This window comes from Diceros bicornis, chromosome 39 (assembly GCF_020826845.1).
Source record: "Diceros bicornis minor isolate mBicDic1 chromosome 39, mDicBic1.mat.cur, whole genome shotgun sequence".
NCBI lineage: Eukaryota > Metazoa > Chordata > Mammalia > Perissodactyla > Rhinocerotidae > Diceros > Diceros bicornis.
Window position 1 is genome coordinate 10,339,975 of NC_080778.1, and position 27,673 is coordinate 10,367,647.

Below are 27,673 nucleotides of genomic sequence, written 5' to 3' on the forward strand. Positions count from 1 at the left end.
CCCAGTTGTCCATGGTGACAACCTGCTCATGAGCACACTCCCTATTGGCTTTTCTCCCTTCCCTGAATAACCTTCCCCCTCCCTCTCAAACAAGCCAACCACACCACGAGACATGAGTGCCTCCTCTGAGAAAGCTTCCCTGACTGCGGATGTTAATTGTACATGTCAACTTGGCTGGGCTGTGGTGCCCCCATGTTGGTCAAACACCAGTCTAGATGCTACTATGAAGGTATTTCTTAGACGTGACTAATATTTTACAATCAGTAGACTTTGAGTAAAGCAAAGGACCCTCCATAATGTGGGTGGGCCTCATCCGACAAGCTGAAAGCCTTAAGAGCACAGACCCAGGTTCCAGGAGAAGAAGCAACTCTGCCTCAAGACTGTAACGTAGAAATCTTGTCTGATCTTCTGGCCTGCTGCCTGTTGAACATGAACTCAAGACTCCAACATCAACTCTTACCTGAGTTTCCTGCTTGCCAGTCTGCCTACTAATTTCAGACTTGCCAACCCCACAATCACGTGAGCCAATTCCTTAAAATGAATCTCTCTCGCTCTGTCTCTCTCCACATATACACACACATATCCTATTGGTTTTGTTTCTAGAGAGCATTGACTCTTCCAAACTCCTAATTGCTACTTTCTCTGTGCTCCCGCCACACTCACACATACCTCTGTTTTATTTCTGATTAACTTGTTTTTTTTTTTACTTTATTATAATATTTAATTTCAGTTTTTCTCTTTTCTGTTATTTAAATAATCTGTTGACAAGTGTGCTTGCCCCACAAAGCTGAGCCCCTTGAAGGCAGAGATTGTCATGGTCAGCTTTGTATCTTTGCCCTAACGTAGGACCTGACCTGCAGGAGGCACTCTGTAAACACCCTCATGAGTGGATGAATGACTGGAACATTACTTGTTGTACGAGGAGAGAAGGATTGGAATACTGGACAAGGAATGGAATGATCTCAAAGTGACTGCTGCCTTGTGTCTGATTTTGAATCCCTGTTGATGGTCTGAATGGCGTCAGGCAGCTTTATTCATGGTCAATGCTGCTACTTTTATTCATTTATTCATTCACACTTATGTGCTAGTCCCAGCTTTAAGACATCGTTGAAGGTCAACAAAGCACATATTTATGATGAAAGCCCAAGTTCAATAATTAAGTGGTTGTGTTATCCATCAGCTTAGCCAGGAGCTCCCTACGCGGAGGGTGGTCTGATCGACAGGTGGGCAGAAAGGCTGATTAACACGATCGGGATTTTGTTTGGCGTCGGCTTAAACTATTTAAGAATGGCTGGAGACGTGAGTGGGCCCCTACTCCTCTCATCTGACATATCCTAATTGAGAAGAACAAAACAAGGAAAGCAGACTTCATTCTGGTTCTTGATGTGTGAGGCATTTTCTGGTCCCAACTTGACTGTGTCAGAATTTCTTGTCTCAGGTTCCTGAATGAACTGTTTTGAAAGCCTCAAGGGAGGTTAACATCTCCACCTGATCTTCACCCACAATGCCTTAAAAACAAAAGAAGACTTTCCTCCAGTAGAGAAAGTATTGTGAGATTTTTTTTCCTACTGAGTATGTCTTGGATCCTGAAACCAGAGCAACAGCATACTTTATTCACATTGCCCTTTCATAGGCAGAGCCGAGCTTTTGCGACATGGTAGATTTCTCTTCATAGATGGACAACTATTTGCAGAAGAGAAAAACCAAAGTACAAAGTGAGTGTGACTGAAAACTAATTTATGTTCAGTTCCTGGGCCGTCTTGCTGTTGGAAATTCTCTTCTCCAAAGATGTTAATTAATAATAGCCATTCATGAGTATTTACTACATGCCAGGTCCTTTTGTAGGTATCCTACATGATAGCTAATTTACATGCTCAACAAATCCGTTGTGTTCAGACTGGGAAACTGAGGCACAGGGAAGTAACTTTCATGGAGCCGCCTGGCTGTAGCCTGCATTCTTGCCCTCTGTGCCTTCCTGCCTAAATGCCACTGACTGCAAAATCTATAGCTCCAGCTATCGATTCTCCCTCCAGAATTCCTGACTTACATCTCCAGCTGCCTACGAGGTGCCTCCACCTAGATGTGCAAAGGCATCTTTAAACTGACCTTCCCCAGACTGAGCTCATCAGCTCACCTCCATTCCTGCTGCTTTGCCAGTGAGTGGTTTCTCTGCCCACCAGGATGCTCAAACCAGAAACCAGAGCATCACCTCTGCCTCCTTTCCCACCTCACTCCTCACATGCAAGCAATTCACCACTTGGTTTGCCCTTCCTCCTAAGTATCCCTAAGTATCCCTAAGGATCCCTAAGTATCCTTCTTACTAGGCTGACCATCGCTAGTCTAATCGAGGCCAACATCTCCACAGTTTCCGTTCTCCACAATGTGCCAGGGCCACTTTTTTTTAACATACAAATAATAGACCACATGTATTTGTTATCTATTAATGTGTAACAAATTACCCCAAAATCTAGCAGTTGAAAACAACAAACATTTATTATCTCACAGCTTCTGAGGGTTAGCAATCCTGGACCGGCTTTGCTGGGTGGTTCTGGTTCTGGGTGTCTCTCAAGGCTGCAGTCATCTCAGGAGAAGGTCAGCTCCCAGCTCACTCACGTGGCTGAAGACATCAGTCCCTTGCCATACGCGTCTCTCCGTACGGCTACTCAGCGTGGCAGCTTATTTCTCTTTTCTCAGTGAGAGAGAGAGAGACACCCACACACAGCATAACAGAGAGAGAGAAAACAAGATGGAAGCCACAGTCTTTTTATAAGCTACTCTCAGAAACGACATCCTATCAATTTTGCTGTGTTCTAGTCATTAGAACTAACTCACTAAATCCAGCCCACACTCAAAGAGAGTGGATCACACGAGGTTGTGAATGTCATGGGAGGTGGAGATCGCTGGCGGCCATCTTGGAGCCTGCCTGCCACACCACACCTATGCTCACTACAGTGAGCATCCATTGATTTTAGGACATGGTCCTAATGTGACTTACAAGGCCCTGAGATGGGACCCTGCTCACGTTTCCACATGCACTCTGCTTTTCTGTGCATACACACCAGCGATGCTGACTCACCAAGCTCTGTGCAGGGATGCTTCCGTGGACTCAGCGCCATGGAAACCATCCAAAGAGTTGAGATGAAGAAGAATATTCTTCTTCCTCCTTAGGGCCAAGTGGCCATTTATGTGATTACTTTAATCCAACTTTGCTCAGTGATGGCAAAAGTTCTTGCTCTTACAAAAAATAAATATAATGTATTTTACATGCCTTCCTAATCTTAAGAGATGTATGAAATTTTCTTCTTCTTCTTTTTTTTTGGTGAGGAAGATTGGCCTTGAGCTAACATCTCTTGCCAATCTTCCTCTTTTTGCTTGAGGAAGATTGTCCCTGAGCTAACATCTGTGCCCATCTTCCTCTATTTTCTATGTGGGATGCCACCACAGCATGGCTTGACAAGCAGTGCGTCAGTCCGTGCCCAGGATCCCAACTTGCAAACCCTGGGCTGCCAAAGCAGAGCATGTGAACCTAACCACCACACCGCTGGGCCAGCCCCTGAAATTTTCTTTGTAATAACTTTTACACTTGATCTCAGTTGCTAAAGAGTCACGTTCAGGAGAAGCCATTATAGAACATGTGTGTGTTTATCTGGATAGCTTCACATATTGAAATAGCACTGTTATTTTCTCAATGTTTAAAACACTTTCCCCAAAGATCTAGGGGGTATTCACTTACGTCTCTCTATCCTTTCTGACTTTTTCTCAGTCACAAAAATGAATATCATCATAGGAGTTCAGTGTTCGCATTCCAGGCACATTGCACTATCCTCCTTCCACAGGCAACAGAGAACAGGGTGAGGAGGCAGTGTGCAGAGAACAAAGTGTACTACTTTAAGCTTCCATTCCTTGTGACTTTTCATTTCGCAATAAATTGAGCAGGAAATAAAGTGAAGTAAAGAGCGGAAATCGTCCCTTTTCTCGTGGGGATCCACAGAAGTTCCCCAGGCAGCAGGACTCAGAGACATGGCTTGCGTGGGGGGTGCTGGCCAGGATGGTGGCCACACAAAGTCACTGGGAGATGTACCAGTCAGCACAAGTTGCCTGTCGGCTTCTGTGTCTGAATTTGCGGAAGCTGGCCCCTGAATCCAATCTGCACTCCCTACCTTGCTGAACTGGGCTTATGTTCCTTGAGGCTCTGAGATGAGACACGTTACTGAGACCCCACATTGTGTTAGGTACACTGTTAGGAGGTGAAATAAAAGTGATGATTAAGGCCCAGTTCCTACCCTCAAGGAACACAGAGACGACTGGGGAGACTGAGAGGGAAGGGACCACCTGTATCCCTTGGCATTTGCAGCCCTTAAACAATACAAGCAGGTCCTCAAGTGAAATTTCTGAGGTCATCTTTTCCTCTTTCTTAAAGTTCCTTTAGAATTCCCAGTGCTTCTCCAACCCCTGATGAGTTCCTTAAAGCAGTGTCTTGTGGCTTCTACCATTCCTTCCACCCCCAGCTTCTAAAACCTCGGAGCCAGCACATTAGGGTATGTCTGCTTTGGTTTAAATAGAGCATTACAAATCTTTTCCTTAATCTCTCTTGGCTTCTTGCCTTCTTTCCCCTATGTACTGTTTGTTCCAGCATTCAGAAAACGGCTTGTCCCTTTACAAATATCATAGTTTATAATTTCCCAAGTCTTCATTTTTGGAGCAATCAGATGCTTCCATTTGTTGAACAACTTTCTTGGGAAAAACTATCCAGCTCACATCATGTGCTGTGCTGTGCTGGGGTCCCTCAAGAGTTTGGTTCACTTTTATCTATGGGAATGGAGTCCTAAAATCTATTTTATCTGGTCTGAAACAAAACTGGGCAGCCCCTCCTCCAAACACACCCAATTCAGTTCTTAGACTAAAGTGGATTTAAGTCAAATTCAACGGGGCAATAGAAGTTTTATAGTGAAATGACTGATTTGAGACTCAGGGGAGCTCAAAGAGATTGCAAGCATTACCTCCACTTACCCCAGACGTGGCTGAAGCTAAACTGTGAAATAGATGGTTTATGGGTCTTTCTTCTGTACTTTCTCTCCATGAGACCCCTGACCCAACTGTGTAGTGTAGCCGCTAAGACCTTGGCTCGGGAACTATGAAGATCAGAGTTTAAAGTCTGCCTCTGCCACTTGTAAACTGAGAGATCTTGAGTGAGTTATTTATTTAGGATGCATTTTCTTCATCTGTAGTACAAGGGGGATGGTACTAGAGTCTACTCCAAGAGTTGTGAGGACTAAGCGACACAATGCAAGCAGAGTACTAAGAATAGCGCCTGGCGTGCCTAAGTGCTCAATAAGTGGTAGTGATTATCCCTTCCTCCCCGGGGATCCCGCCATCAGGCTTTCCTTCCGTGGGCAAGGACACACTCAGCACCTCTCTATCTTTCATGGATCCCATCAGCATATTCATTTCCCCAATATCCAGCTCAACTTACTGGCAGGGAGAACAGAGCTAATAATAACCAAAGGTGTGAATAACGAGAGGCTGGACTCAAAGATGTCAACCCAAGGACATTTTAGGCTACAAAGCATGCTTTTAACTAAAGCATTACGTTCTCTCAGTGGAAATTCAAGCAATGAGGCAATGACAGTGGGAACTCACACCTCTCTTCTGCAGATACCTGCTGTTGACTGAGGGTGGCTTGCTGAGTTGGGGTCTCCTCTTTAAGAATGTGTCCTTTGTAGGGTTGTGGTAAGAATTAATGTAGAGAAGGGGGCTTGCCAACTAGGAGGTGCTCATGAATGTTCTTCTTTGTTAATCCCTGAACTGGTGGCATAAATGATAGGCATGCTGCAGTACTTGGGGGCAGAGTACACATGTGTGCAATTCACTTTGAATTGCATCAAAATAAGCTGGATAGGTAGGTGGATAAAGGATTGTTGATCAATATATTTTGATAAAACAAGTATAATAAAATTTTAATGATAGAACCTAGATGATGAATATACAGGTGTTTACCATCAAGTTTTTTCAACTTTGCTAAATGTTTGAAAATTTTCATAGTAAATTTTTTTTTAAAAAATGAGAACAAAATGGGACAATTTCATACACAAACAGAGAGTTTTGCAGTCTTTCCCTAAAAGAATGACTGAAGGAGACAATTCAGGAAAAAAGAAAGTGACCACAGAAGGAAAAATGATCACTGAAATACAGAAAAAATAGTCTATAAATTGGGAGGAGATTGATTAAAGTTAATTTTTTTAGGTCTTGATTATTGTTCAGAGGGAGTTAAGCTATTAACCTTAGACTTTGTTAATACTTCTTATCTCACAGAGATGCTGTGGGGATTAAAAAAGTTAATACATTTAAAACTCTTAGAACACTCTTAGAACACATGGCATTGGTTTACCATGTATATATTTATTTATTTACGTATGTGTTTTCCCCATTATTATTATTAATATTGTTTTCACTATGCAACCATTAAAAGAAAGAAAATAAAGTGCTTGACTTTTCAGCCTTGTAAAGGGAGAAAAAGGGATTAGGAGAAACAAGATAGAAAAAAATCTCTATTCCAAAATGGTAAAAATATTAAAAAAAAAATGCATAGCAAAAGTGAAACAAGCAGAAAGCACAAAGTAAGGAGGTAGAGACTAACTCTAAATATATATCAGTAATCACAATGAACATAAATGGACTAAAACCTCCAGTTAAAAAGCAAAGAGAAATAGATAGGATTACAGCTGCAATCCCCAAACCAAATTGGCTATTTGCTATTTATAAATAGGAAATTTATAAACAATTAAAAACTTTTAATTAAAAGCCATTAAAACTTAAAAACATGGAAAGTTGGAAAAACAAAATGGAAAAATATATACCAGGCAAATATGAACAAAACAAAACAAAAAACCTAGTAGCTACATTAACATCTAACACACAGACTTTAAGACAAAGAAATTATTAGTGATAGAAAGGGTCACTACATTAAAAAGGTTAAACTCATTAGAAATATACAACTCTAAATTTTAGGCATTTAATAGAATCATCTCAAAATGTGATAAGTTCACAGACATAAATAAACAAATTCACCATCATAGTGTGAGAATTTAACAGACTTCTTTCAATTATTAATAGGTAAAACAGACCAAAATATATACAAAATTATAGAAAAAAAAGAGCAAAACAACTGACTTGCTAAATTTAATGGACACTTGTAGAATCAGAAGCTGGGGAATATACCTTCATCTCTAAATTCTACACATGAGACATTTACAAAAATTAGACCTCATGCTAAGCATAAAGCAAATCTCAATAAGAACTGGAATCATACACAGCATATTCTTTGACCGCTATGCAAGTAAGTTGAAATTAATAACAAAAATATAAATTTAAAAACCTATACATTTGAAAATTTAAGAAGTATACTTCTGAATAATGTGTAAAAGAAGAAATCACATTTAATTTAAAAGAGATTTAAAATATTTATGCCTGAATGATAACAAAAATAATATATATTAAAACTCATGGGATATGGCCAAAACAATATTTTGAGGTACAATTATGCCTTAAAGTTTGTATTAGAAAAGAAGAAAGGCATAAACTTGAGGAGCTGAGTACCCAACTTAAGAAGTAAGAAAAATAACTCCAGAAAATTTTTAAAAAGGGGGAAGAAGGAATGAGCAAAACTAAATGAAGTAGGAAGTAAAGACATAATAGAATCAACAACATCAAAAGGGATTTCTTAAAGAGATTAATAAATAGATAAACCTTTGCTGGTATTGATCAATAAAAATATAGATGTCACAAATAAAAAATATTGAGAATGAAAAGGTGTCACAAATACAGGTACAACAGAGATATTAAAAAAGAAACAATGCTGTGAAAATATAGATAAAATGAACAAATTCTAGGAAAGGATAACTTATCAAAATGTTATAAAAAAGAAATAGAAAGGATAACTTACCAACTGTGCTTAGGAAGAATTAGAAAGCCTTGATAATTCTACTATCATTAAAGAACTTAAATCAAAGGCTATAACTTTTTCTCAGAGATCCAGATGGTTTTACAGGTGAGTTTTTAACAAACTTATAAATAATTGTTCATCCAATCTTATATAAACCATTCATAGAATACACAAAAGAGGAAACACTCTCGATGTATTGTAAGAGGCCACTATAACCTTAATACCAAAGCTAGACAGGGACTTTATAAAGGAAAGTTTTAAGACAATGTCACTCATGAACGTGAATGCAAAAATCCTAAATAAAATATTAGCAAACCACATATAGTATTGTAATGAAAGATAAAATACACCAAGATCAAGTTGAGTTTATCTCAATAATGCAAGAGTAGTTTATAAATTAAAAAAAAAATCTATCCATAGATGTAACATAGTACCTTCCGCAACTCAATAGATGAAGACAAAGCATTTGATAAAAGTAAAAAAAACCTTACAGTAAAGTAGGAATGGGAGGGAACTTCCTTAATGATTGATAAATGGTGTCAACCAAAATGACAGTTAATATGATTCTCAATGGGGAAATGCTAGAAGCATTAATTTTAAATTCAGGAACAAGGAAAGTAACATGATCGCCATTTCCATGATAGTAGAAATCCTAACTAGCACAATAAGAAAATAAAAAAGTACTGAGGATAGGAAAGAAAAAAACAAATCTATCATTACAGTTAGGTGATATAGTTCAGTCAAAAACCTCAAAAAATTACAGAAAATTCATTAAAATTAAGAGTGTTTTTGCAAGATGATTGGATTTATGATCAATATAAAAATATTCAATTGCATTTATTTATGTCAGCAACAGTTTATAAAATATAATAAAAATAAGCTAGCTACTATTTGCAGTAGCAATGCATGCCCCAAAAATGAGGCACCAGAACTATATCTAATAAAAGGTGTGCAAGACCTGTATGAAGAAACATTTTAAATGCTATTAAAAGACATCAAATATCTAAATAGAGAGATAACGTGTCTTTGGTTTAAAAGATTATCCAGTAAAGAAGTCAATTGCCTTAAATTCCCAACAGTTTTTCAAGGAAAATAATAGTGTCTTTCTACAATTTAAATGGAAGACAAAGGCTCCAGAATAGTCAGTACACAAACAAAGAGGAAAAATAGGGTAAAAGAACCTGTCCAAACAGGTGTCTATATTTATTTTAAAGTTAGAGTAACTAAAACAGTATGATATTGGCTCGATGGAGACATATTGACCCATGGAACAGAATAGAGAAATAACAGTTCCACACCTTTTTTGAAGTTGCTATATGATAGAGGTGGCAGTGCAGATTACTAGAAAAGGATGAACCATACCATAAATGCTATTGGGACCATTTGTTATCTATACTGGAAAAAATGAAATTGGATCCCAACCTCACACCACACAAAAGTCAATTCCAGATGGATTTAAAGATTTCAATATGGAAGGCAAAATACTCAAACCTTAAGAAGAAAACACAGGAGAATATCTTTAAGACTTGGGAGCTAGTGAAGTTTTATTTAAACAAAGTACATTAAGCATTATATATAAAAGAAAAGATTGATGTAATCAACTGCACTGAGATGAAGGATTTCTGGACATCAAAAGATAGCAAAAAGAAAATGAACATGCTCCAATCTAGAAGATATTTTTAGTACGTATAAGCAATGAATGATTATTACTGGTTGTTTATTAAAAATTCCTCCAAGTTGACAAGAAAAAGACAAATAATGCAATAAAAAATAGAGATAGGCTGTGAAGGGACCTTTCATAGAAGAGGAAATATGAATGGTAAATAAGCACATAAAATATGGTCAATATCTTTTATAATTAGGGAAATGTAAACTAAGAACATATGAGATATACTTTGACTGAACTGTATTAACAAAAATCAGTACATCTGAAAATACCAAGTGTTGGAGAAGATTTAGGTACTGTATGGTTAAAAGTGTAAATTGGTACAATCATTTCGGAGAACAATTTGGCATTATCTTGTAAAGTTGAAGACATGACAAATATACTCTCCAACCCAGCAATTCCACTCCTAGGGGAGTGTGTGTACCCTAGAGAAACTTTTGCATACGTGCTTTGGAAAATAGGTACAACTGTGTCCTTAATAGTGTTATTCATAAAAGCAGAAAACTAGAAATAGCCCAAATGTTCATTTTCAGGACTGGAAAAGTAAATGTGTTATACACACACACACACACACACACACACACACACACACAATGGAATATTAAATACCAAGGAATCTCAACAAACTTTAGCAAAATGTAACAAACTAGATCAATCTCGGAAAAAATTCTGAGTGCAAAAAACAAGAGGAAGAAGGTTGCGTATTCACTCTGCTACCATTTTTACAAGGCTTAAAAACAAGTAAAACTAAACAATGTATTGCTTAAAGATATATACATAAACCATTTTTAAAAAGTGCAATGATAAACACAAGTTTCAGGATTTTGCTTATTATAGGCCAACCAATGAGAAGGAAATGTCTAGGTCATTTCAAGAGTATTGAGCTGGTTCTTAAGTTGAGTGATGGTTCTCAGATGTTCCTTTTATAGTTATGTTTTACAACCAACATAGATATTGGAGATATTATTTTGTATTAATGAAGTATTTCATTAAATATTTTAGGCACAAACCAAATCATCCAGTGACTTGTTGGTCGCATTACAAGATTTAGACTTCATTTTCTACTCTTATTTATCTTCATTTTTCCATTCTTATTTCCTCCGGGACTTCTCATACTTTGGACAATCCCCAGCCAGTTCATGAGTCAGGCCATCGTGACTTCGTGAACTCTTTTGCCTTAAAAATAACCTCTCCTTCTCTTTCATCAGAACCTCTTGACCCTACCCAGCTCCCTACGAATTGGAGACCTAAAGCTCCAGCTGACTGGAGAAACATCCTCTGAGCAGACCTCTTGTTAGATGCTCAGGTTAACACCCATGACATCACCTCTCCACTTCTCAGGATGACTGACTGTTACAAGGCTTATGGCTTATGGCTTATGGCTCTCATCCTCAGAGCCTTTTTATAGGAGGGTGGGCTTCTCAGGGCTTGTCTGAACCCAAAGTCCTGGACAGGCAGGTCTGTGCGGCCTGCCTGTCCCTTTGCCTCTGCCCCTGGTCAGCTTTGTGGACTCTCTGACATTCTGTTTCCATTTTTTTTCCTTAAGTGAGTTGTGATCACGTTAGCTGACTGTGGAGGCTTTGGGATTCATACTTAATAAAACCCATTGGAAATGTAAACCAGAAATGTCCACAGATGCCCATGGAGATGGACAGTGGAAGATTTCACATTCAGTTCCCCTGACCTGCCCCCACCCTGGGTTTAGGTTAGTTGGCATCTGCCACTGAGAGAGAGCCATGATTCATCGCAGGCACTTGCGAAAATAGGATCGGCATTTTTCCCAACTGCTGGCCAGGGCAGAAGTTAATAACACTTTTCAAACAAAGCGAGTGGGACCCAGAACTCCTTCAAACGCTGCTGTTACACATATGCACGGGCCAACTTTCAACTGTGAATAACTCAGCAATTGGCAAATGCAGAAACTCATGACTGAGTTCATGGGAACAACAAATTATGAATATGATTTAATTAAAAGCACCCTCTCTGTCCAAAGAGCCATCAAAAAAACTCGAACCGGGAAAGTTGAGTTCAATGCACTGAGAAGACAGTTGAGGTTGATGATATAGATGGAGAAAGGGGGCCTGACAAGCAGTCCATGGCCAAGTCTAGGCCAGAGGTGGGGAATGGAGCAGGGTAGCCAACAGCATGGCGGTGGGAGGGCCCTCGCTGGGCTGTGGCTAGATCCTCCTCGCTCAGCTTCTCATGCTAATGTCTGGGTCCATCTCTATTCCACTTGTGGACTTTGTGTATCAAGCGATATGGTTAGGCACACGGGCTGTGGTCAGCCAGGCACATCTTTCTGGGTTCCCAGCAGAAGCTGAGTTCGGAAAAGGTACTTAATCTTTCTGGCCTCCCACCTCACCTGTAAAATGAGGATAGTAATAGCGCTGGCCTCCTGGGGAGTTGTGAGGATTCACTGTTTTTCTTCATGAGAAAACGCTCAGTACACATTAGGGGTTTAACATGGGTCAGCCAATGTTTGTGGTTGCTGGACTAGGAAGCAACTCTTTGGGGATACCCCATAGGCCACCCCACGCAATGCTGCTGGGAGCCAGTTCTGGTTCTGTCTTGGGTCACTTCTGTGTTTCCAGGTTCCCAGCTCCTCTCACAAAGCAGGGGGCACTCGAACAGGCATGTGGACTGGGGAAGGTTGATGGTTAGACTCAGGCCAGCTATAAGTCTCGTTATTTTAGCGGATAGATGGTCATAAATAGCAGCTTATGAGATTATTTTATTTTACAATTGTTGCTTTGACAGTTTGTCACTATAACTTAAAAACATTAAATAAGTTCCTCCATGAAACTTATGAAAAAACTGTCTTCAAGGAATTAGTTGTTACAAAGACTTAAAAAAGTATCCCAACATTGTTTGGTGAGATATTGATTTTTAAAAATGCTCTCACTGTGACTTCGCACATTTTTAGAGAACTGTATCTGTGCATAGTTTCTGCCGGGTTAGGTAGTGCTCTGAGGTCCATGCAGCAAGGAGACAGATCCAGTGTTTAAACCATATGCCCTACCTCACGCTGCGCTCTCCAGTCCTGTACCTATCAGGCTGCCCCAATGGGCCTTGCTGACTACTAATTCTGAGCTCTTACCTCCCCCTGCGTTTCTTCTCCTGGATACTTCACAGATTTGTCTTAATCAGGAATTCAAGGGTCAGTTGATTGCATAAACTCTCAAGAATTTCCACTTGAATCCCATAAACAGTATGAGAGCAGGGCATGCGGGGTTCCAGGTTGTTTTTAGTTGGGCCTGGGTTGACAAGATTCAGCGCCTGTCTTTGTAATATCTCAGCCCTGTCAGTTGAAAGGCTGTGTTCTTTATTCTAAGTTTAACTCTCTTGATTTGTGCAGGAGAAGTTAATGAAGGTCTGCCCTTTGTCATAAGCTGTGAGCATCTTGTCTGGTCATTGATCAGGGGGCAAGAATTCTTTAACCAGGAAAAGTACAACCCCAAGAACACATCTGCATGAATTAATTACACTGAAATTCAAAACAGGAGCAATTCTACAAAATGCTAGAGACGTACTTTTGAACATATATTCTGCTTCCTAAACACTGGTATTTCTAAGTTGGAATTTCTTCTCACAGACTCAACGATCATTTATTTTAGCACATTAACAGGTCTCGCTACGCAGCTTCAAGGAACAGATGGGGACTGGTGGGTAATGTGTGCTAAAGTCCATTTGCCAGAAGGCGTCATCCATAAAACTTCTCCAATGACCTTGCACCACATCTGCAGATGAATACAGAGCTAACTGGCCCAGTCTTCTCTCAATTAGCTGCTGGTCTGCAGAGGCCAAGCGGTCCCTGGATGTCTGCTCCAAATGGTGATGGTGATAGAATCCAGCTGGCGTTTGTCACTTTCATGTGGCCAAAGGGACAAAGAGGCAATCAGGAAATTGGGCTCTGTTGGAACCACAGAGCTCTAGCTTCCCTCTTCTCTGTCTGATATGTGTAGTCACAGTCCCAATCTTGTGCGTTAAGCCTCCTCACCATCCCCTCTCCTCGTGAGCGCTCCTTTGTTTCCATGGCCTCGCTGATGATACCACTCATTTGAGCCCTTCCTCTCCATCTTGTATGGCTATTTGATCTCTCATGACGGTATGTCTATCTTGTCTTCTTGTATGGCTATCTGATCTCTCGTGACTGATACACATCTTGTCTTCCTGTGTGGCCATCCGATCTCTCATGACTATATATCCATCTTGTCTTCTTGTGTGGCTATTCGATCTCTCATGGGTGTATGTCCATCTTGTCTTTCCAAGAGAACTGTGATTAGTAGAGGGTGGTTAAGAGCAGGCCTTTGGAGTTAGACAGACATAGGTTAGAAGGCCAGCTTAGTCACTGCATTTATCAGGATAAGTTAGGGTATGCCGTTGTAACAAACAAACCCTAATATTTTAACAGATGAACACAATAAACGTTTATCTCTTATTCATACAGTGCATGCTGAGAAGCCCTCCTTCTTGTAATCTACACCCTACAGACCTCCTTCTCCTACAGACCTCCTTCTGAGGTCATTGCAGCAGCAGAAGAGGGAAAAGAATGAGGCACACCAGCTCTTAACTGCCTCTACCCAGATGTGACACATATCTCTTCTACACATGATCCATTGACCGGAACTAGTCACATGGCCCTAATCTTATTGCAAAGGAGTCTGGGAAATGCACAGAAGCATGGCTATTTGGTGAGCCCTAATTGCCTGTTACAGTCACTTACTAGCTGTGTGACTATGGGTATTCAACTTCTCTGAACCTCAGATCCCTTGATTGTAAAGTAAAATGCCTTGTCGGTGTGCCGTAGGATCAAAATGATGTAATGTCATGTTCCTAGCCTAGCATCTGCCTTAGAGTAAGTGCTTAGTACATTAGTGTACGTAGCTGTAAAGGTCATGATGATTTAAGGCTAAGGGTCAGATTTTCTACTTCTTCATCAGTAATCCTCCCCTGTCATATTAATCAGTAAGATAGAAAGAACTAAAAATGAAATTGATCATTATTTAATTTGGGAGAATTAGAGAACATACACACACACACACACACACACACAACACACATACCTGCCTGAAAATAGATATATACATTGTAAACTTTTTACTTATTCATCCATTCATCACATTTTTTGAATATGTGCAGTATGTTAGACCTTCTGTTAGGTGTAGGGAGTACAGGTGTGAATGTGATATTCTATCATCTCCAGGATTGTATGGACTAGTGGAGGAGAAAGAGAGCTATTACATGATCCACTGTAAATAATAAATAACATGATATAATGTAAAAGTCCACTACAAAAGGTACGGGCAAAATGTGGTGGAAACCTAGATGAAGGAGTTATAAGTAAGCCTGCAAAAGTCAGGGAAGCTTTCATAGAAAAGAGAACTGGGTGTTAAAGGACAATAGAAATTCACCTAAAGAAGAAAGTAGGAATGATGTTCCAGGCACATCCTAGTTACTACAGATGGTTAATTTAGTATCTACATTGAATAACCATGGCTAGAAGATCATACCTGTATCTATCAGGGTTAAGTTGCTGAAAATAGAACCCTCCCTAGTTAGTTTACACAGGAATGAACTTACTACAGATATATAATCGGCTTAGAGAATCACTGGGAGTGCAGATTCTATGTTGAGTTTTCAGGAATGTGTCCCAGAGGCTCATTGCAGCACTGAGCCACCAAGGGAGCGGCTGACTTTTCAATGATTAGGAAGCCGCTGGTTCCAGAACCACACTCCCACAATGAAGGGCCACTGTGACGAGGAGCCAGCCACAATTGGAAAAGCTGATGTGTCTGCTGGCTCCAATATTTGCTATGATCCTCGGGGATGCCCTATTCCTTGTCAGTTGACACCCAAGGTAATCGCTAGCCACCGAGACCTCCACTAACACTGTGTAAAAAAACCCAAGCACATCTTCCACTGTGCTTACCAGCAAAAGCAGCAGACACAGAGCTTCTGCCTCACTTCTGCCTTCCAAATCTCATTCAAGAACATCCTGTTGTTCTAATCCTTGGTTACATAGTGGACCCTAGATGCAAGAAAGTCTGAGAAATGTGGATTGTAGTTCTCCAGACTCTGGAGCACAGAAAAGTGTTCTGAAGCAGGGTGGAGTGGAGAAAGAATCGAGAGTTAAAAGAGAAAAACACTAATGTATACATACAAATAGCTTGTGTGTATATTTGACTCTTTTATTTTTATGAAATATCCCTCTTTATCTTTGGTAATGCTCCTTGCTTTAAAGTCTACTTTGTCTAATATTAATACCGCCATACGAGATTTTGTGTGCTTACCATTTGCCTGGTCCATCTTTCCATCCTTTTGCTTTTGACCTATTTATGCCTTTATATTTAAAATGTGTCTCTTACAGACAGAAGATAGTTGGGATTTGCTTTATAATCTCTGCCTTTCCTTAGACAATTTCTGCCTTTTAATTGGAGTGCCTAGTGCCTTTATACTCAATGTAATTATTGATATGGTTGGGTTTAAGTCATATTTTTTACTTTACGTATGTCATGAACCTCATCTTGCAATGCCAGTATTTTTACTTTAAAAGTTACTTTTCTGTTACAGAACTTAAGAGAAGAAAAAACCTGTCTTTGGTGTTTATCCGTGTATTTAACTTTCTTGTGGTCTTCAATCAGTATGCATCTGAGTTTCCCTTCATACTAAATAACCTCCTTTAATATTTCTCGTAATGAAGTTGTGCTGGCAATGAATTTCCTTAGCTTTCATTTATCTGAAAATGTCTTCTTTTTTTTTTTTTCTGATGAGAAAGATTAGCCCTGAGCTAACATCTGTGCCAGTCTTCCTCTACTTTGTAGGTGGGACGCCTCCACAGCATGGCTGATGAGCGGAGTAGGTCCACGCCTGAGATCCAAACCTGCGAACCCAGGCTGCCGAAGCGGAGCGTGTGGAACTTTAAGCACTCTGCCATGGGGCCGGCCCCCTCTTCTTCTTTATTTAAATCCCAGCTTTAAAGATTTCACCACATTGTCTTCTGGCCTCCATCGTTTCTGATGAGAAGTCAGCCATCATTTGAATTGTTGTTCCTCTGAATGTAATAGATCATTTATTTCCACCCCACCTTTATTTTTTCCCTCATTTTAAGATTTTCTCTTTATCTTTGATTTTCAGAATTTTCACTATGATCTGCCTTGGCTCAGTTTTCTGGACTTGTTGGCAATGTAGGTTGGTGTATTTTTACCAAATCTGGGGAAATTTTGACCATACTTTCTTCAAATATGTTTTCGTGCTCCCGTTCTTATTGTCTTCTTTTTCAGGGATTTTAGTACATGTGTGTTAGACCACTTGATATCCCATGGGTCACTGAGGCTCTGTGTGTTTTGGTTTGATCTTATTTCTCTCTGTTTTCCTGATTGTATAATTTGTATGGATCTGTCTTTGAGTTCACTGACCATTTCTTCTGCCATATCTAATCTGATCATCAAATTAATTGTTTTTATTTTAGATTTTGCATTTTTTATTTCTGGAATTTCCATTTGTTTCTTTTTTATAGCTTCAATTTCTCTGCTGAGATTTGCTATCTGCTTACTCATTAAGCCCACATTGTACTTGAAGACTTCAAACATATTTATAATACCTGTTTTAAAGTTCTTGCACACTAATTTTAACATCTGGGTTGCTTCAGGGTCTGTTTCTATTTACAATTTTTGTCCTTGATTAGGGGTCAAAATTTTCTGCTTTTCATATTTATAAAAATTTTTGTAAATATGCTGGACATTTTAGATGATATAGCATAAGGGGCCTTTAAATTCTGAAGTTGTACTTACACCTAAGGAGCAACATTTCTGGTGCCCCAGCTGAATACCTGGAATGTTAATGAGGTCTCTTCACTCTGGCTGGGCTAGAATTCCACTGTCTTCCAGCATTATGCATCTTTAGCACCTCTGTTTCTCTTTCAACTCTGTAGCAGCTCTCTCTGCTAGGCCTCTTGGAGCAAAGTGCAGCCAGCTTTTGACCAAGGACCCAGAGAGAAGCATCACACAGATTTCTGCCCCTTCCCACTTCTATCAACCCCCTTTCCCAGTGCAACTCCCTTTTATCTGGTATCCTGAGTCCTGAAACCCAAGCTATGCTTTCCCAGCTCAGCAGGACTGCCCTACTCTGAGTTCTACCTCCTGAAGCTGAAGTCAAGAATTTCCCCCAATCAGAAAGCCAGGGTGAATGTGGGGAAATACATCATGTATTTCCCTTCTCTCAGGGATCCCCATCCTGCAGTGCTTCTTGTTCAGTGCCTGAGAACAACATCCTCATATATTTGTCCAGCTTTATAATTGTTTCTGGTGTAAGGCTAAGTCTGGCACCAGTTACTGCAGTCTGGCCAGAAACAGTTCCTCTCTTTGTACATTTGAAATGCATACAATAGAGAGAAAAATCAAAAAGTAATAATCTTTAGGCAACTCTATTAATTTTAAGTCAATTTGAATTGAAAATTCTTTGTAAGTCAGTACAGATGATATGTAAATGCTATAATTTGAAAAATTATCTAAATATAAGATGTATCTATTATGGTTTTTCCACTTGGGTGTGGCAGACAGGAAAATTCTTGTGTTGCTAACCGCCCCTGGAGATTTTAGCATCAGTTGAAGGGCCTTATTTTCCCACTGAGATAGTTTCCAAGGATGAGGTGGATGTTTCCTTTTGCCCTAACACTAGATCATAGGTTGGCCAGACCTGAAAATCTTGGACTATCATAAAATTAATGACTTTAAGAGAAACGATTTAAATAGAATGAGAGTTTCAGGTGCAGATATAGAACGAAATTGCTGTTCCATTTCAGATGCTAAAGGAAGTGTGACTCAAAGAGGAGACAGCAGTTAATTTTAGCTGCTTGAACGGTATGGGGTGAGAGTGTGATTGACACCCTAGAATAATATACAACCATCATCCAACCTCTGTGAGTCACACGTGAGCCCTCCAGGAAGCTCTTTACTGAACGTTCTCTTTGCTTCTGTGGTCAAACCTGGGCTCTCCAGGGACAGCCTAATGGGCCAGCCGCATTTCAAGCTGAAACCTAATAAATCCAATGAAATTTTAAATGAGTTCATGTTTAAAGGACTCATAAAAAAGATCCTATGAAAAAAGATGTGCTTATGCCACCAAGTACATTTGAGAAAGTCTACATCCTCCCTTAACATAAATGAAAGGAAATCTCAGTTCTCTGGGATTAATTCAATTGCAGGTAATTTTTCAGTGTCCAATTTAAATTACTGTTTCCTATTAAAATAAGCGAAGACTTTTGGTCTAGGCAGGACATGTTAGAGCACCTGACCCTGAGGGGTATTTGGTAAGTAAGCAAAGGCAGACCCCTACCTGGGCTGTGGAGACTTATTAGGGATAGTCTGAGGCCAAGGTTGAGGTGGGAGAGGGCACGACTGACAAAGATCATCAAAGGCTGTGTGTGTGCTGGTTAAAGCTCAGGCTTTGGAATCAGACCCACCCAGATGATAGTCCTGACTCTCACTTTGGGCAAATTAACTTGGCTTCTCTGAAAGTAGCTTCCTCATCTACAGAATGTTGATCACAATTGCATCGACTTCTCAGAATCCATGTGATGCCTCAATGGGATTATATTTGTAAGATCTTGAGCACAGATCTTGAAGGTCATGATGCTTGGTAAATGGTAGAGGTTATTATGAAACATGCATGTCCCATGACTTCTCTGTAAGTCTGCACATTACTAACAAAATAAAGCCAAGCTTTGTGGTTTCTGCGGTGTTAAGATGCTAACGGATCATAGGTTACGTATAAACAGGTGTTCTTTCTCTCTCTCTCCCCACCACACATCTCCATTGCCTCCAGAAGATCCTTTCTCTCTGCAGAGCCTGGGGCAGCCTCACGTTCATCCAGTGATTAGTTAGGATCTGTCAATGTCATTGCAAAATGCTTGTGTTGTGATGTAAACCACACATTTGCACACACTGTTTAGGATAAAGGGCAAGGAACAGTTGATTCATCCTGGAATTTGTATTGGGTGGACAAAGCTTTGTTAGGCTGGAGAAGGGGCATATCTTCCACTGGGCAGCCCCAGGAAGGCAGGAACTTTCAGGGAGAAGGGGACAACCTTGGTTAGTTGTTTCAGCAGACTGCTGCTCGAAGGCTGCTTTCAGGAAAGTGGGATACTGGGCAAGGTTGATTTTAATGCTTGGAATTTGTTTCCATAAGTAAACATGAAATCCAAGGACACTGACTTTTATTACCCATTGATAAAGTGTCTGTTTAATTAATTCATTTAGTTCATGTAAAATCGACAAAAGTTGTATCCACTGGCAGGCTTGGCAGGGCTGTGAAGAATGAAGGACTTCGGGGGGGATTGATTCAAAGTTCATTAAAGGTGACGCCAGGGAAGTGAGACTGGTCAGAGCAGTTTTTGTCTGTTGAGTTTTCCTAGGAGGTCTGCACTGGTCAAGTGTGTTGGAGGTGTTTGTCCTGGCTTCTTCCGTGCTCCCTCCTTCCTTTCAGGACATTCGCTCCTCCTCCTTCGTCCTCCCTCCCTCCAGGTGACCGATAATCTCACTGCCCTGGAACTCTCTGGTTTTGGGGTTCCCTGCCACGGCACCCGGATTGTGTCACCCTGCTTCCATCCCCCATATTGTGGACTACCCTGCCTTCATCCCCTTATCAAAATTCTGGCCTTTGGCTCCTTCCAGGCATTTTGCAAAATGTCTAACCAGCTAATCTGTGATAAATGAGGTATAAGTGATGCAGTGAATGCCCTGCCTTGCCAAAATGTATTTTAAGAGAGTATTCTTAGAGAAGCCTTACTCCAGAGTAATGACCATCCTCCCTCAGATGGGCGCAGAAGAATTTTTAGTGGGAGTACGGGTGGTGGTGGTAACTTTTTGGTGTCCGTCAAATCACACCACATATTCAGCCACATGTGGGGGATGACAAGGGAGCAGAGTCTCTGGAGATGGGTTCACACAGCCAAGAGGGCCTCGTGGTTTTAGGCCCTGGAATTTAGCACCGGTCCTCTTCACCATGCACTTCAGCAGGGGGGTGACCCCCATGGGGGCTGCATCCATGGGCTCTGAGGCATGAGCCAGGAAGTGTCCACTCGGGGTCCAGGAGAGCCAGAGAGGAGAAGTCTCAGTGTTACTGGCACATTGGGTTCTTGTCATCCCCCAGGAGGGAAATCAAGAGAGACAACAAACAGGAGTAGGAAAGTAAAAGTTTATTAGCTTGTGCACAGGAGAGGCACAAGGCAGCTGGTGCGGAAAGGAAAGGGGCAGGTGGCCCGCTCATTAGGGAACAGGATTGTAGGGCTTTTTATTAAGCAAAGGCTGGGGAGGGGTGCCTTGTCATGTAGAAGTGGGTCTGTGCTTGTGCCTGCGCTGTCTCGTAGCATGCTAATGATACATGCGTCGCCCCTGAGTGTCATTTTTCCTATGCTAATGGGGCTAGGGTCACCCTCAGCAGACTCCTGAGTGCTAGGGCACATGCGTAAACCTGGCAGAGTGCCGAGGCTGCGGAATGGGGAGCTAGGTGGCCTCTATTTGATTCTCCTAGCTTGCGGATTGGTTAGGGGCCTTATCTGCTTAGGCCAGGGGCCTTGCAGATGGCCCTGTCTCCTTAGGCTGGTTCCTGTCTCACCAGAAGAGATGCCATACCCTCACCCGTCTCCCCTGGGCTCAGGCTCCTGGCCACGTGGCTGCTGGAGGAGGACAGCACTGATGTCCCTGAGTGTGACATCGCTGCGGAAGTGGTGGGGTCGACAACAGAAAGCCACTAAAATGATTGCCACTGCAGCTGCCTGGACTCCTCTGTCAGCCATTCCCACCCAGGGTGAGGGGAGCGGCACGTTCACCAGTCACCTGAGGGACAGATGGAGTGAGGCCTCTCCCCTGCTTCCCACCCTTCCGAATCTCAGCGGGTGTGTGAGTGCAGTCACCTGGTTCTCAAAGGGTCTGTCCCAGGGTCTCCAGCCCGGGGCACCCAGGAACCCCATCAGGGGGGCACAAAAGGCCCACAAAAGGGCCGCTAAGTGTGGCCACACGCTGGCTGTCCAGGCCTGGAAGAACCAGGTCCTTCCTTCTCACCGGCCTCTGGAAAAAAAAATTATTAGAATACTGAGGTACCACATAAACCCAACAGGGTTTTATTTCCAAATTTGGTGTTTCTATGAAAAAACAACACTGTGGTTACTCCTTGGTGGAATTGCCATTAAATTTGGACAAGTTCTAAATGCTCTTAGTCATCTCTTCCTTGAAGTGTCCTGTTATTTCCTCGGGTTGGGTCCTCAGATCCTCAGGTCATGAGCTCTCTTGACCCTGGCCCGGTTCTTCCCTTGGGTGGGAGGACACATTTCATCACCTTATGATGTCATGATGCCCTTTGACTTTGCTGTTTAACACTACTCCTCAGTCACCAAGAAGCTACGAAGACTCTCTGAATATCCACCGTGCTCCTCACTCTGCTTGAGCTCCCTTTATTCATCACCATTTCACGCTCTGAATCTTGCCTGTAAGATGAGAAAATTTTAAAATATCATATGGCCTCATATATACAAAATTACGCCCTTCGTAGAATATTTTGGAAACCAGAAAGAAGGACATTTCAAAACGACTTTTTATACTTCCCCATTCACCTGGAGATCTGGTGAAAGGTGAGCTTGGAGGCAGCAACAACACCTGCTAAATCAAACTCGATTTGTAACAGGTTCCAAACGATTACATCAGCTCTTTGAGCGAAAGGTACTTGAGTAATCGAGTCATGACAATAAGAGCCGGTCAGCTTGTTGAAGAAAATCTAATTCAGAGACTGGAGGAAAGACAGCGCTGACCCCGGCATCCTCTCACTGTTCACCTCGAGGGCCTACACATGGGGAGTCCCTGAACCTGGGCGGTTTAGTGCAAATACCCTGGGACATTTCCAATTCTGTTTAAGAGGACAAGCCATAAATCTCTTTGTGATGTCACAAATTTCCAAAGTGAAGGACCTCTCTCAAACGCCTCGATCAGAACATGTTTTTGTTGGGGCCAGAAAAACCAAGGAAAATGCATAACCATCCCCGCCTGGGCTGTGTGTGAGGCTCCGTTGCCAGCCCCAATTGACATGCAGGAGCCGTGAGCAGAGAGGCCAACAGTGACCTCAGCTCCGCTCCCCCTGCTCCCAGCCTGGGTCGTGGGGCCTCAGGGCCTTGACTTTGACAAGACCGTGCACTGTGAGCCCCCCAAACCCAGGCCCTAGACCACAACGCTCCCCATCCCAGCCTCTGAGGAGATCAGAGGCAGAAACTTGATGGACTCACTGTGGGGCTTGCCAATTGGGAAGCCAGGATCTTCTTCCCATATATTACAATAATAAAAAATAATTACTGCTGCAATCGAATTTTTATACTAACCACATCGGGACAAGACATCTGCATTAAGCTAAGCTGCAGAAACTTCAGTGAAGATTTTTCCATGGCTGCAAAGCTCTGCAAAAACTAGAAAATGTCCAACAGCTGCTGTAGCCACGAAAGTATTACAAGAATGAAGACATTTCAAATATAAGAGCAATGGCTGATTTATGCTTATCAAAATGGCCTTAACCAATAGTGGTTTCTTTTGGCTATTGCTACAGAAATGAGCAATGGACTATTGGTTACAACTATGAAGACAAAGACCTTGCATTAATCATGTAGGAAATTAGAGGAAGGGGAGAAAGGGTTGATCCAGTGTTGCATTTAGGAGATTACATTCAAATTGAGAGGCAGCCTGAAAAGCACAGGATGGATTAGCAACCTAGGTTCTGTCCAAGGGGAAGAATCAGCTGCAAGAACTTTCGAAGGGATCTATTTCCATGCTGTTTTGAGTATCCAGTTTACTATTACGGAAACTAAGAAACTTGATCGTTATGTAACACTCGTTGTTGCAATAAATAGACAAGGCGGTCCTATCTTAGAGTAGAATATTTAATTAAATGGAAAATCAATGACCTTTTTAAACAAGAGCACAGACTTGTAGCATTTGTAGAAGCGTTTCTGCCTCTCTTGTTCTGTGCACTCAGAGATCATCAGGCCCATGTGTCCTGGGCAGAACAGAAAGTCTCTTAGCTGACTCAGCCACCCCTCCCCCACCACGGACTCTTTTCATCTTTTTGGGTCCTGTGAGATTAAGAGGTCACAAGTCAGAGTTCTCTGGAGAAACAGAACCAATGGGGTATATATATGTATGAGACAGAGAGAGTTTAAGGAATGGACTCGTGATTTTGGGGCTGGCAAGTCCCACATCTGTAGGGTACACCAGCAGGCTGGAAATTCAGGCAGAGTTTTTACATTGCAGCTTTGAGACAGAATTCTTTCATTGTAGAGAAACCTCAGTTTTTGCTCTTAAGGCCTTCAGTTGATTGGATGAGGCCCACACATTATGGAGGGTAATCTTTATTTAAAGTCAACTAATCATAGATGTTGATCATATCTACAAAGTACCTTCACAGCAACATCTAGTGTTTGGCCAAACAACTGGGCACCATAGACCAGCCACATTGACACGTAAAATTAACCACCACACTTTGTATCTGTTTTAAAAACATTCCAGAATTGTTTTGAATTCCCAAAGAAATCAGGTCCCCACAGCCACACTTGGCTGAGTTTTGTGTGGCACCAGTGAGGGACTGTTGAAAAATGTGGGCGTGTGGGATAATGTTGTTAATACTATTTCCCAGAGGTGGACTAAATGTCATTTTCCTGTGTTCAAAGTTTAATAAAATTTCCAAATTCTACAGCACTAAAAGGATACAGTAAGGATTATTGAGGGCCAAAAGGATAATTTAAAATTCACCAACAGGTTGCTACCGCTGTGAAACCAGACTGTAAAAGTGTGAAAGTCTGCCTCATTTGCTCACACAGACATACCACTCACACTGGGTGGCACGAGGAGCCCGGATGGAGAGGCAGGCTGGTGGAATTCCCAGAGCGCTCTTCCTGCTAAAGGCCTTGGCCTGTGGAAGCCAGGGTGCCGTCTGTGGTGTAGCTATCTATTTGTGGAAGGGGAGCTGTTTAAAGCTTCCCAGGACTCCGTGCTTTGCAAAGTGCCTGCTGGTCATCAAGAGACAGGATCACTGGCCCCAGAGACACAGCCAACCTGGTGCCTCTGCCTGCAGAGCCCCCACCTTTGTCCCAGCTGCATGCCACTCTCCATCCTCCTCTTGCCTGTGCTGCAGAGCCACCAGCAGAGAGTGGAGCGGACAGAGGCCCCGGAGCTGTCTGATAGGGATGTTCATTACTTCTCCATTTCTGGATTATTGATTGCCAAATTCAGGGGGAGAGAGGATTTCTGGGATTCCTTTTCTCTGTTTTGGAAACAGCGTGATTGTGACTCCCTGCCCCGTCTCTGCCCATTGAATCTGCCTCTTCCTTCCACGGTAGGCGCAAACCACACATCTTCAGTTAAGCTCTCCTGGGCACCTCCATCCAGAGCCGACCTTCCCCTCCTCTTGGCTCCTGGAGGCTTATTCTTTCTATCATTCATTTAAAAAACATCTGATCTGGTTGCTGTTAATTTTTAGATCCAGATTTTATCTCTTCAACAAGGTTGGAAACTCCTCGAAAGCTTAGCCCAAGTGTCACATTTATTTAAAACTTGCCCTATACTGCGTGCCCCTCTGCTGCAAACACGTCCCCACATCCACACACATCCACACACACCCAGTCGTGTGCACACACACACACACAGCCCCAGACAGAGTAGAGGTTTAATAAATACTTAGGAGTGGTGCTGATGACTCAGACTGCTTCATAAACTAGCATACAATAATTTGACATATAATGACAACTTTTACAGAAAAGTTTATCCTTGGAGGGTTATTTTATGTAGATTTACTACCTTAAAATTGCATTTATTGAGCAATCACAATGTGCCAAAGACTACCCATACCTCTTTATATATGTTCTCTTATTAAATCTCACAACAGTCCTGCAAAGTAATGCATATTTTTAAATGGCCAGTGGTGGCTCAGAGTGATTAAATAATTTGCTCAAATTCATGTAGCTACTAAATAGTAGGATTGGGGTTTGTGCTTATTTGCATCTACCACATTATACCAGTCTGCAAAGTACAGTGCTGGTGAGGGAAGGAAACCGGGGGAAATTCCTCATCACTGTCATACCCTTCCATGTGGGACAGTAGGAAAAGCATAGATCTGGGACCAAATGGTTTGGCCCAGGTATCGATTGGAAGTTACGTGAGCTTAGGCAAAATCTTAAAGTCATCTGAGTCTAGATGTCTAGATTTCTTAGTCTGAAAAATGGGGGTGAAAATAATTTTCCTACCCTATATATAGTATCAACACTGCAAAAACAACTGCCTATAATTCCAGGGTTTATTTAGAATCATCTTCTATTGCCTTCATGGAGCATTCTTGATTTTGCAATCTACTCAAGATGCTAAAATATATGTGAGGTTTGATATTTGTTTCTGAATATTTTTTGCATCAAACAAATGAACATCCTGCCTTGCAGGGGCTGAAACCCCAAGACAGATGAATCACAAGGAAAGTCAATCCCTCTGCTTTGCTGTTTTCTCCTCAATTCTTATTGCAACCACCTCTACACCATATGGAGATCACTATGGGCCTATCGTTTCCATTTTAGATTTTAGTATATGATTTTGGTTTTCGTTCATATTTTTATTAGAAAATAATTTTTCTTCATGCAGTGCCACTCTGAGGCAGCACACATTTGAACTGGAAAGGTCTGTCATACAGACATTGACATAATAAGTAGAAAAAGTCACTCCCATTTCATCCGCTGATTTGTCAGCGATAAATTGACATACCAATGCAAATGGAGAATGAAGAAGAGGGCCCAGAGAGAGGCATTTTGGAGTTTATCAAGATACGAGTGCTAGAGTCTCTCTCTCTCTCTTTTGGTAATGTAAGGGAGGAAGACAATTCCTTTACCCTAGGTCCTTCTGGCTGGTCAAAGAACTAAATTGACATGAGACAGAATAACAGGAGAAAAATCAAACAAAGTTTAATAACATGTGTACATAGGAGAAACCCAGGAAAACTGAGTAACTCCCCAAAATGGCCGAAGCCACCACCTTAATGCCATCTTCAGCTAAAGACAAAGGAGGATGTTGGGGGTAGTGGTTTGGGGCTTCACAAGAGAGGAAGGCAATTTACATGGAGATGGAAATGTAAATGTTTGTTAAACCAATGTTTGTTGGGCCCTCTTTAGTTAATATGACCCAAGAGACACATTTTACATTATGGTATTAATGCTATCTTATGGTATTAGTTCCTTCCTAAAACAGGACTTCTATCTTAAATTCTTTTAGGCAGTTAGGGGGAAGGTCAAAGATTCTTTCCGAGTCTTTTGTTAAAAATAATCAAACCAAAGAGACATATTTGGGGGTGGCCAATTCTGATCCTCCACAGTAACAACAGAAAAAAGCAGGGTTTTTTGGTAGAATTCTAAGGTATACTGCACATACAAGAGACTTAACATTTATTTTTTTCTCTGAAAATGGACCACTGAAATCATCATAAAATGGGGTAGATGGTAGACTATTGCTGAGCCAGGCTGTTGAAGTGTCTGCCAACCCTGATCCCACCCACCCCACCCTGGTTAATTCCATACCCCAACCACCATGATCAGATCATCCCCAGCCCGCCCCCGCACTCCCCTCTCCCCCCCTTGGCTCCCATCTGTCTGTCCATCCTGCCATCCTGTCCCTGACCTGGCAGGATGTCACAGGCGAGCCTCAGAGGGGCCTCCTGGCAGCCACGGAAACTGAGGTTATTTTAGGAAGGATTGTGTCATCACAGGAGAAATGTGGCTCCTGATTGCCAACTCGTCCTGGTTTGCCCGAAATGTTCCCAGCTGTAGCACTGAAAGCCCTATGTCCAGGGAAACCTCCCTCAGTCCTGGACAAACTGGGACAGCTGGTCACCCTGCATCATAATCTCTGTCCACTGAAACAGGCCCTACCCATAACCAAGAGATGTACATTTTTAACTAGAATGGATTCCAAATTTGACTGTGTAGTTTCTCAGATGAAATTATGAGCTTAAAGATTTTCAGAAGTTGCTATCTATTTTTAGTCTTAAAAATCTTTTAT